Below are 10,539 nucleotides of genomic sequence, written 5' to 3'. Positions count from 1 at the left end.
CAAAGAACCCGACAGACATGTTGACGAAATGTGTTGATGTTGGGAAACTGGGGTTATGCAAAACCTCGGTTGGTCTTCTGTAGTTGTTGCTACAGATGTTGTGGTGCGGTAAAGATGTTGATGATGAAGAGATTTTTTTTGAGAATGTATTTTTTGGATGACTAAATCAGTCTCCAAGTGGGAGAATTGTTAGGTTGTGGAGCCTGATTAATATTTGATGTACTGTCATATATTACTGTTTACGCGGTTTATTCTCCATTTATTCTCTGTAACCAAAAATACTCTGATTTATTAATGTATATACCCCACCGCCGTGGAAGTTTACTCACGGGGTGTTACCACGAAATATTGGTTTCTCTCTTTCTCTCTTTAGATCTCTCATCTCTTTCTCTTGAAAGTTCTTGTGTTCTTCATTCATCAAGTGTGTGTGCGTGGATTCGATCCTAACACTTTTGTCTATGCGAAGAATGTGAGCAGCAACATATTTATTTTATTAGTCGTGTTAAAAAACTAGCTGATATTTTTAAGAAAATGTCTCATGATATTGATGTGCAAAGATCCAAGAAGACTTCACAGGCTTTAAAGTGTAGGAGGTTGAAAAAATCTATTTCTCGAACACTGTCTACAATTATTGAGAAGAAAGAAAAGGAAAAGAAGGCAAAGGAGAAGAAAGAGAAAGATGAGAAGGAGAAGGAGAAGATGGAAAAGAAGGAGAAGGAGAGGGAGAAGAAGGCAAATGAGGAGAAGGAGAAGAAGGCAAAACAGGAGAAGGAGAAGAAGAAGAAGGCAAAGGAGATGGAGAAGGAGAGGGAGAAGGAGAAGGTGAAACAGAAAGAAAAAGCGAAAGCGAAAAAAAAGGGAAGAAAGTCGAAGTTGTCAGTTGTGATGTGAAGCGACAATATCCATTTGAAGGTTTTAACATTGACGGCGAGGGTCCAACTGAACTAATGTCATCCTTCTCGCAATGGATAAACGAGGGTCTTTACAAGCATCATGCAAAAAGTAAGTAAAGTAAGGCCGTTCAACTATTATTAGAATTTCTTCTTGTTGTCCAATAAATAATTATTTATAATGATTACACAATTTCAGAGGAAACAAGGAGGATAACTACTTAGCTAATTGCTCAAAACTTGATTTTGAACAACTTGATTTATTAGTTGCATTTCGAAGGAATAAGGACTGGTTCTACATAATGTCTCAACCCAATAAGTGCTGGAATGATGAGGTAAATCCATGTCCACTTTTATATGTATTATTTAGTACATGAATATATACAACTAAATTGATACACTTGTTTGATGCATGTGTGCAGTATGTGGATGTCATATTTACTATTTGCATAAGAAGTCGAAGCAAAAGATTCAGTCTAAATATCAATATACCATCACTAGTTGTTTTTTCAAAACATACATTGACAATGCTAGTGAATATGAGGATAAAATCATTGGCATAATGAAAGGGTTTTGTATACCTTGTGGACTGCCTTGGCACATGGCAGATGATGTTTATGTCCCTGTAAATATAATGGGGAATTCCATTGGGTCTTGGTAGTCGTAGCATTGAAGGAACGGTGCATAAAAGTATATGATTCCATGTCCTCAAATAGGTCCAATAGAAAATTATCCTCTGAGATTCAAAATATGGCTACAATGTTTCCAAAGTACCTTGAGTTGACTAGATTTTTTGAGCAAAATGAGCGAACCAATTGGTCAGTTCTTAAATGTTACCAAGGAAAGAACAAATCTCACCCATTCGAAGTCAGTCATGTTACTGGCATTGCCCAACAAGAAAGTAGTAGTCTGTAAGTATCACAATATTATTTTGTCTTACTACTATCCAAATGTAATGTTATTATATTTTCTGATTGATGATATACCATGCAGAGATTGTGGAATTTTTGTTGCTGCATACGCTGAGCTTTTGAGTGATGGATTAGAAGTACCATCATGTGGAATTAGTGCTGACACCCTTCGCTTGAGATATGCTTCATTCCTATGAAATTATCGGATTGTAAAGGCTCGAAATGGTTATGTTAGTAACAATGAAGACCCAGAGATGCGTAGAACTAAAAAAAAAAGCTAAGATCGATAAAAATATTGTGTTTACAACCATTGATTAGACATGTGGTTATGTATATCATGTCATTCTGAATTACCTTTTTGTTGATAAGTTGTATAAAACAATTAGTGAAGTGTTAATTAAAAAAATTTTATGATTATTTCGATTTTGTTTAAACAAATGTCAATTATGATGGAAAGGATCAAATGTGTTGTCTGTGGCAACATATGTAATTTCTGTTGTAATAAACACGACAAAATTATATGTGGCAACAGATCGTATATATTTAGCAACAGATAGTATATATGTGGAAACATATGTCACAGTTTGAATTGTTATAATTAAAAAAATTAAACGGCTTTAATTTTCATTTTCCCTCTCTCCTCTTTCCTCTCTCCTGTCTTTTATAAATGTCATTTCGTATTACAAGATTTATTTATTTATACTAATTAATTTCAGTTTTCTTCTCTACTTTGCCAGTATTCTTCTCCTTCTCTCTTCTCTTCTTCTCTTAGTCCTTCCTTCATAGATCATCTTCTACAGCAAGGCGGTGTTGTCCTCAAAATTTCTACTTTATCGTTGATATATATCTTCTCAGGTAACATTTAATTAGGGTTTGAATTGCATGTGCTTATCTGCTTATTGCCTTGTTTTGACTTATGGTTGTAGCTCATGTGTGGCTTTCAAATACTTTATTTTTGTGGTTGCGAATGCAAATATAATGGCTCCTGTCAAAAGAAAACTTGATATTGATACATCTGACCAAACAAAGATCCAGAAGAAGGCTAGGTCTAAAATTGCTAGGAAGAGGAACGAAAATACTACACTTTTAGAAAATCTTGCATCTTAAGCAATTTCTTCTTCTCAAGCAGAAGAAGAATTTTGTCAAAAAGAATATGAAGAAAGACAAGTAGTGGAGGAAGAAGATGAAAAACAAGAAGAAAAGTTGAGGAACAAGGGAAAATAAATGAAGTTCAGCAAGAAGAAGGGAAAATATAGAAATAGTAGTTGTGGCACAAGAAGAAAAAATAAATGAAGTTCATGAAGAAGAACAACAACTTTATGAAGAGTTCAATGTTAGTGGTGATGATAAGATTAAAATCATCAATGCAGACACTTTCCCTATGCATCTGCAGCCTGATGCTAATGGTGACAGCATTATTAGGTCAGTCCTGGGAAGACCTTTCGTCAGGTTCACGGATATCCTCAAGAGAAATCAATTGGAAGATTTTTTCAGAAATAGATGTTTTGTGTAACAACCCTAAAAATGGATAAGATAAGTAATGCTTAATGTGTCTAGAATGCCTACGCTTAGACCAGGGTTCACACGGATTGATGCGCGTAGAACCAGACCTCGGAACCCTTGCTACAGCCAAGCCAACTAACTTGGGGAGTTAGTTGAGCTTGGAAAGATTGGGTCCAACCATGTAGGGCTCTCGAATACGAAGATTTACTCGAATGAGTCTTTACCGGACTTAAAAAGGGAAAATCATAGTTTTGGAGGGTTTAGGGGTAAAACGGTCTTTTTTCAGGCTAAGGTTAGTATCGTAATTACCCTAAATATATAATTAATTATTTAATTAATACGGTGGAGGGGCATTTTGGGGAGAGAGGACCGAAAATGGACCCTTGAAGTGAACTCTTGCTCCACACGGGTTCGAACCTAGGTGGAAGCAATGAATTAAAGTTATTTTTAATTTAAGTTGGTAAATTAATGAACTTAATTTATATTTATTATTTATTAGCTGATTTAAAATAAAAGAAAATCAGATTTTTAATAATTAAATAAAAGCTTATTTGACTAAGTCCTAAACTAAAGTCCTAAGCCTAAGAAAACTCTTCTCTCACACGCTCATCTCTCTCTCTCTCACGTCTCGATCACTCTAATTCACGATCTCTCTCTGCCAAAGTAACTTTCAAGAACAGAAAAATAAACCAAGTTCTTCACACTTGAAGAACTCACACGAAATCACAAGAAAACAAACGTTAATCACACGTTAGGCAAAGGGAGGTTGTCCGTCGAGTGGTGTTGACATTGAGGGGACTTGGACGTGATCTTGGGTGATGTTTTTGGGCAAAAAGTCGAGGGTTTAATGTCAAAAAGGTATGGGTTCTCTTCTCTCTTGGTCCCTTTCCCAAGATACCCCAAAGGTTCAGGCAAATCTATTCCGAAAACCAGGGTTGTTTCCCGTTGCATGTCCCTGTCACTAGCTCCCATTGAATCATAGGTTGGTTATGTTTGCTGGTAGAAAACTAGGGATGAAACGTGTTTTCGTGATGATTATGTGTTTATATGTATGTTCGAAATTATGTGACTTATGTTGATGCTTTTCCAAAATTATGTGTACGTGTGTGTGCAATGTGAACCGTATTTATGTGCCTTGGGTTAAGGCTTTAAAAATGTGATGTTATGGTTGTATTTCATGTACAAATGATTATGTAATTCGTGATGTTCATATGAGTTGAAATGTGGCTGATTTGAGTGATAATCTCTTGGCTAAACGAATCCATGAAAAATGCACCTAAGAACGTATTAAATGATCTACGAATTACCCTATAAATTCACGTGTAAATGTTGAAGGAAGTGAGCTGAAAAATGTGACAAAATTTCTAGAAAATTACAAGTTAGCTTTGGCTAAACATAAATGAACAAATCTGGAATTTTAAATGAGTATAAATTAGGTGAGGTCATTAGGAATGTACCCGCAACCTCACCCATGAAAAGCAATAAAAAGTGAATAAAGAAATGGGGCTGAGGGGGGTTCGAACTTGGCTACTCCTGGCTGGAAATTAATATATGATATTAAGAATTGAGAGGAGTGGGATTCGAACCCACAACCTCTTAATCAGAACTTAAGGAAAAATGAAAAGAAAATAAATGTGAGGCGTGGAAATCGAACCCACGACTTCAAGGCAGTAGAGGAGAGTAAGAGAAAATGAAAAGAAAGAAATGTGAGGCGTGGGAATTGAACACACGACCTCAAGGCAGTAAGGGAGAGTTAAGAGAAAATGAAAAATAAAAGAAATGTGAGGCATGAGAATTGAGCCCACGACCTCTAGGCAGTAGAGGCGAATTAAAAGAAAAATAAAGAGAGGCTGTGGGGGTTTGATCCTACAACCTCATGGTCAACTCGAGATAGTCAAGGAAAAAAAATAAAAAAAATAAAAGGGGTTGTGAGGATTCGAACCCACAACCCCTCGGCTAAGAAAGAGAATTTTCAAAAGATAGAAATAAAAAGGAAATAGTGATGTTGGGGCTCGATCTAGGGCCCCAATGTCATGTGGACTGGGACTAAATAAAAAGAAAAATGGAAAGTGTTGTCCAAGGGATTTGAAACTGGATTCCCTTGCCCAAATTCCGTATTGATACATAAGTCATACATGAATTAAATATTCAAGCATAATGCTGCCTACTTAGATCAAAATCGAGATTTTGTCATACATACAAGATGCATAAGTCTTGTACCACATAATCTTAGGAAGATATGAATCCCTTAAACTAACTATGAACGAAGCCTCATTGCTTGTATGTATAGACCCATAAGTCTAGCATACGTTTAAAAATAAGTGAACCTAAGATGTATGTAATGAAATGATGTAACCCTAGAAGGGTTAAGCAAGAGTGTAAAACACACTAAATGGCCAAGTGCATTGGCACATGATGAAATGAACAATGAAATGATGAAATGAACAATGGAATGATGAAATGAACAAAGAAATGATGAAATGAACAATGAAATGATGAAATCCTAGAAGGGTTAAGTAAGAGTGTGAAACACACTAAATGGCCAAGTGCATTAGCATATGATGAAATGAACATTCACGTAAAATAGGGTGAGTAATTATGAAGAGCAAATGTGCTAATGTCAATGAATGTGGTGACAAATGATATGAGGCTAATGTAAAAGACGAGAGCAATCTCAAATGAGCCTAAGTAAATGTTATCAAAACGTACTCACCTATGAGAGTGTGAAGTTAATGAAGAGACCAGTCTCTATGAACACTCTAATGAAAGTATTGAGATTAACACACTTAATACTAATGAAGAGATGAGAAATCATCTATTGAGCTATGATGTCCTCATACTAGAAGTCAGCTTCCATGATGTATGAGTTGAATGTAATGGAACTTTATACTGAGCACCGATAGACTAGCTATGAACGGTGATGCCTTCTTTCGAGATGGATGGAGGTTCACGTAACTCTCACGAGATGAGACTATCCGGCATGCCGGGTATGGGTCTCTTTATATCTCCTAGTCTTCGAACCTATACTACCAATATAGGGATCTGAAGGGGTTCAATTCCCATGTACGCTAGTATGTTTTGGGTCACTTTGGACGGTGATTCCACCTATTTTCGGTGTGGGGGAGACACTGGATTTCATAATGCTCACATGATCTATGACGGTTAAAGTTAAAGTTCCCATAAATGAATGAGGTCAGCCTCAAATGATGCACATAATGAAATGAATGATACCAAAGGTGTTAGGATAGGATAATCAAGAGGTGAGCTAGACTTAAGTAATGACACTAGGTCATTCTTGATCATTGCACAACGAACCCGATGAAAGTCTTAAACTACATCCTAGGTATAGCTGGTGTTTACACTAGCCTATGAATGAAATGAAATGAAGTACGTATGAATGAATGAAGCAGACTCTGTGTTTGCTAAAGAAGGCTCCCTAGTTGAGGTCCCATATGTTGAGCCCTCATTTTTGGGAAGTCTTGATGTCAATTCCATGATTCCAAGGTCTCATGGCATATGAACGAATGATATGAAAAATATTATGTGCTATATGCAATATGTTATGTGCTATGTGCAAGATGTTATGTGATGTGTGCAATATGATAAGTATGATGATGCATGTTACTCTCATGGCATGACTTTCCTAATCCAAATTTGGAAAGTTCACTCACTTTCCTAATCCAAATTTGGAAAGCTCACTAACTTTTCAAATCCCAATTTGGCAAGTCCACTGACTTGACTTTCCATAATCATATTGTTAAGAAAGAGCTATTCTTACTCATGCATGTCCTTGATGTGTTCTTGCATATACCCATACTTAGTAAAAGTGTGTACTAACCCTATACAACTCTACAATTTTAGGTGCAGGTACAAGTGGACGCTAGAGCTACAGGTTGACGCTGAAACTATCCGGACGTGGAGCATTCATCCGGAATTGGTAGGCCCTCATGCTTTCGAGGATGCTTGCCCATTATATTCTAGCTTAGCTATAGGATTGAGCTTGTGGAGTATGTTCTACTAGCGTTTCTTTCCGCTTTTGTTCAGACATTGTATTGGTGCCATTTTGGCAAGTATACATTTAATGCTATATTAAATTATTTCTTTCATTTGATGATCTTAATGTTAGATGGTTGGTGGTGAACAATTATGAATCCATAGAATGATTAGTATGTATGTTAAGAAACAAAAAGTTTTAAATTTTCCGCTAAAATTAACCTAGACGAAGTAAGAATGACGTAAGTAGGCTTGTCTGCGACCTCTGAGAGGTCAACGACGCCGGTCTCGTCTGGGGTCTAGAATCCAGTCGTGAAATTTTGGTCATTTTCTTGATTTACCCATTGATCCACTTCCACGTTTTCAAATGACCAATGTTTTGAACTTCTGAAGAAGGTTCATTTTTTAAAATCCCAATAAGAAGGATGAGATTGTAACTAATTACTGTGGCATGCCAGTTTTCTTTGGCATAAGAGAGTTTTCCATATTTACAAGGCTAAAATGTCATCCTCCTGTTGAGCCATCCCTGAATACATTGTTAAAACTGAACCACAAAGAAGACAGAAAGTAGTAAAAGAAGTAGCAGAAGCAGGACAACAGTCACTGCCAACTAAGGAGCAGGACTTGATGTCCCTTGTTGGCAAAAGCTTTAAAAATTCTGACTTATTAAGTTTGTTGGAACGGGAGGATACACCAAGGAAGCAAAAGGAGTCATTGTGCTTACTTTGGTTTACACATAATATACTTTTGCCGAAGGATCAGGGCAACAACATACTTTTAAAGTACCGTGGGATCATGAGAGATTTCATCTAGTTGTCGACTACTTGTTGAGGTCTTTAGGAGAAAAGACCAGTAACTTGAATGGGTTTCCATGGGCTTTCATGGTAAAGCTGAATGTTTTTGATCTTTTTATATTATATTAAGTAATAATTCAACATTTGATTATTGACAGGTTTTCCTTTTTTACAGGCCTGAGCATTTGAAGTCATTCCTTATTTGACCCATCAAGTAATTGCAGAAGAAAAGAGATCATCCCCAAGGATGTTGAGATGGTTGATAGCATGAACAAAAAATACTAAAGAAGGACATATTCCAAATCTTTTTAACCCTCTTGATGATGCAGTTAGTTATTATTAGTATATTACAGGCATATGTTTCTACAGATGTCTCATATGTTGCTACAGATGATTCATTTGTTGCTATATGTGACGTAAATGTTGCTACAGACAAATCATGTGTTGCGACATGTGCCACAAATGTTGCTACAGATGAATTGTCTGTTGTGACATGTGTCACAAATTTTGCTACAGACGAATCATGTGTTGCAACATGTGACACATATGTTGCTATAAATGAATCATGTATAGCAACATTTGTGACACATCTTGCTACAGATGATTTATCTGTCGCGACATCTGATACAAATGTTTCTACAGATGAATCATCTGTTGCAACATGGTAATTCTTACTGATGACTCATTTTTACAATGTTAGGTTGTGAATCCAGGGATTACCCCAACAGAAGAGGAATTGCAAATGTCATATCTAATAATTCTAGGGTTGGTTGAAACTATTTTTGATCCTGTTGTGGATAGAGTTAAAATGGTGTTGGCTGGAGTAACAACCATCAAAGAGACAGAGTTCCTAATGAAGTCGTTAATGAATTAGTTGTTTTTTAGGGTGCTGCTGTTGGTGTTGGTGCTGCTGCTGGTGCTGGTGCTGATGCTGGACAACACGAAGGAAATAACTCTTGTAGACGATGTCCTGGCTTTCTCTGTGAGAAGTGTAAAAAACATAATGAAGATTCCATCATGTATCTTCAAAAATTGAGTGAAGTTGTCAAATGAATTAAAATACAAGAGGGGTGTGAAGGTCATTGTATCAAAGAATGTGTGGCATGCATATACTCCATAGGCCAAGAGGAGAAGAATCATTTGCCAAGGCAATGCAAAATTTGAAGATGAAGATGTTTGGAGAAATTTCAAGGGCTGTAATGGAGGAAGTTACGGAGTATAAAAAGTTGAATATTTATAAGCGTGCCTCTGTAGCTGAAAGAACCGAAGTGTTGAATGTGACGAGTGCAATGGATATTCGAATGGAATACGGCGTGCATGTTTTTACCGGTCAAAATTTTAGGAACATGACAAGCATAAAAGTTTGGTGGGAAGACTGGGTAATCCTACTTTTTATATTATTAACTATTTCTTTATTCTTTTCAGTGACTACTCTTCTTAACTATTTGATATTATTTTTTATTTCAGTATATTGACGAAATCCTTAACCTCATGCGTCAGAGGCATGTGACATAGCCGGACTACTATGATCCCAGAGATAGAATCCTGGATCTCAACTTCTTTACAAACTTCCTACAAAGATATAATCAAATGAGTGATGAGGCAACAAGGGTTGGTGGTAAAAGCATGAATCAGTTACTAGATGACTTTGTATGGGATAATGATATGATTGACTATGTCAAGGGTATTAGACCAACACCTAGAGGCATGGATTGGATTGATGCAAAAAGGATTTTGACAGTCATGAACACGGCGGGTATCCATTTTGTGACTCTCGAGATTCTCTTGCATGAGGGTCGCATGAATGTTTATGAATGCAACATGATGGTTATGGAACATAACAAGTTTTTCACACTCATACAACCTATCTTGGAGTTGCTGCCTAAATTGTTGAAGTAGAGTGGAATAATGAATCATTTGCCAGAGAAGTTGCTCACTCAACCATGGGAATTTAACAGACGAATGGAACCTATGGTACAAAATGCAACTGGAGCGGCGTGCGGGTCATATTCCCTTGCATTCATTGAGCATTTGATTAGCGGGACAGAATTGCAACCACCCAATACACTGTTATGTGACAATCTAATTGAACGAATGCAATATGTTTGGGCTTATGGGATAATATCTCAGAGCTTAAAGCCTTGACATTATGTTTGTAATTAAAGACAATGTTTAATTTATCAATTATGTTTTTTTTATTTTATCTTAAAGAAAATGTAATTAAAGACAATGTTTTATTTATCAATTTGTCTGTCACAACATGTGGCATATGTCGCTACAGATGATTGATTATATGTAGCAACATTTGAGTCATATGTTGCTACAGCTGATGCGTATATCGCAACATTCGTCTGTCACGACATGTGGCATATATTGCTACAGATGATTCGTCTGTCACAACATGTGTCATATGTCGCTACAGATGATTATATGTAGCAACTTTGAGTC

At 36.5% G+C, this 10,539-nt stretch overlaps 1 pseudogene; it reads left to right on the top strand.

Moving 5' to 3' along the window:
- The first annotated feature begins 1,452 nt into the window (after positions 1 to 1,452).
- Positions 1,453 to 2,082, top strand: LOC107021972 (annotated as a pseudogene).
- Positions 2,083 to 10,539: the final 8,457 nt, after the last annotated feature.

This window comes from Solanum pennellii, chromosome 6 (genome assembly GCF_001406875.1).
Source record: "Solanum pennellii chromosome 6, SPENNV200".
Classification (NCBI taxonomy): Eukaryota; Viridiplantae; Streptophyta; class Magnoliopsida; order Solanales; family Solanaceae; genus Solanum; species Solanum pennellii.
This window is presented reverse-complemented; position numbering and strand designations above follow the sequence as displayed.